The sequence below is a fragment of the Aptenodytes forsteri genome, unplaced genomic scaffold (genome assembly GCF_000699145.1).
Source record: "Aptenodytes forsteri isolate BGI_AS27 unplaced genomic scaffold, ASM69914v1 Scaffold55, whole genome shotgun sequence".
Lineage (NCBI taxonomy): Eukaryota > Metazoa > Chordata > Aves > Sphenisciformes > Spheniscidae > Aptenodytes > Aptenodytes forsteri.
In genome coordinates this window covers 12,503,619-12,505,247 of record NW_008796063.1, presented here as the reverse complement: position 1 = coordinate 12,505,247, position 1,629 = coordinate 12,503,619, and positions in this window count along the sequence as shown.

The window sequence follows — 1,629 nt, the reverse complement described above, 5'->3', positions numbered from 1 at the left end:
GCAGCCGCTGTGGCTGAGCAGCACTGGTGGGCGGCCGGGCACAGGGCAGCGAGTCGCTCCAGCCATGACATGCCATCATGGGAGTGTATTGCCCCAAACAGGGCAGCCCCAGCACTCGGTGCTGCTTCATTGCACTTTATTTAAGTCAACCCAGGGAAACAGGAGTTGGGCCATTACTCACCGCACGCCCGAGCACTGCTCCGGGCTCCCTGTGCCATCCTGCACAGGCACCAGAGACCTGGGGCACCGCTGGCCCCAGTGTACTGGCCGGGTACTGCCTCAGGCCACTGCGCAGACCCAAACGTGCCCCGGCCATCGCACCCCACGGCATGCATGTCCCCCCACCACGCTGCACCAGGCCAGCAGCCTCGTCCTGGCAGAGAGCATCCCACAGCAGCGTGCAAACCCGCTCCTCTGCTCTCGCTCTGGCCTCCTGGAAGCTGGGAGGACCCATTGCCTCCAGACAAGAGAGCCCAGGCAGTGCAAGGGAAGCAGGTGCATGGACAGGCAGCAAGATGGTGAGCCAGCAAGACACTGAAAAACAGAAAGAAATTGGGCTGGAATGGCCCCACAAGTGATCCAGGGAGAGCACGAGCCCCACGGCATGGTGGGGTGCTTACAGGACAGGGCAGGGCGACAGTGAGGGTCTGCCTTGCCAGCCGAGCTGCTGGAGCTGGGGGGATTGCAAAGAGCACCCCAAATGCAGCACTCTGAGCGCAGCCCTCCTCGCCTGCCAGCGGTGCAGCTCCTGGCAGAGGAGCCCCAGCAGCAGCACGGTGCTCCCGGCAGCCTGCCAGCGATGCCGCCGGAATGGGAGCTGCCAGGAGTGCAGCAGCCGGCACCTCCAGCAAAGTCCCCGCTGCTCGGCGAGCTGCTCCCCTCGGCCGCTCAGCGTTTCATGACAGCTCTTGTGGGCCCTGGGTGGGCTCTGACCTGCCAGTGCTGATCCGAAACAACAGACCTGCAGGAGATCAAGCCAGCTGCAATAAAATTTTCATTACTGGTGTGTTTGAAAAGCTGTTGTACTATTTTAGAGAAGAAAGGCAATCAGTCATGGCTTACTAATGCACCCTAATGGGGTTCTTTTCGCGTGAAGGACATGTGGGGTCTGTAATTTTACCGGGGGCTGAGCAGCCCCAGTGAAGCATGCACGGGGCAGTGCAGCCTGGCCACAGCACGGCCACAGCACAGCCGCAGCCCTGCCACGGCATGGCCCTGCCGGCTCAGCCCTCCCGGCAAGCGCATCTGTGCCGGACGGCCCCAGCCCCTCGGGATGCGGGGAAGGACGCAGGGAGGGATGGCTGTCGGCAGTGCACACACGTGTGTCCCCACTTCTCTCCCGCTCTTGGCTGCTTCCTCTCCCCCAGGCGCTCTAGTGCAGGGTGTAATTTGTACCTGTCTGTGAGTATGGCTAGCATGGCTGTGCAATTGTTGGATTTTAAGAAAAAAGTGGTATTTAAAAAGCAGCAATAAAGGACTTTAGCAGGCTCTGTGTCCTCTCAAGCAGGGACCTAGCTGGCCCCTAGCATGCTTTCAGCAGCACCATGCCTGTGCCCACGTGCAGCTCTGGCAGCGTGGCAGCCGGTGAGGTGAACGGCCGTGAGCGCAGGGCTGGGCAGTCCTCCAGCA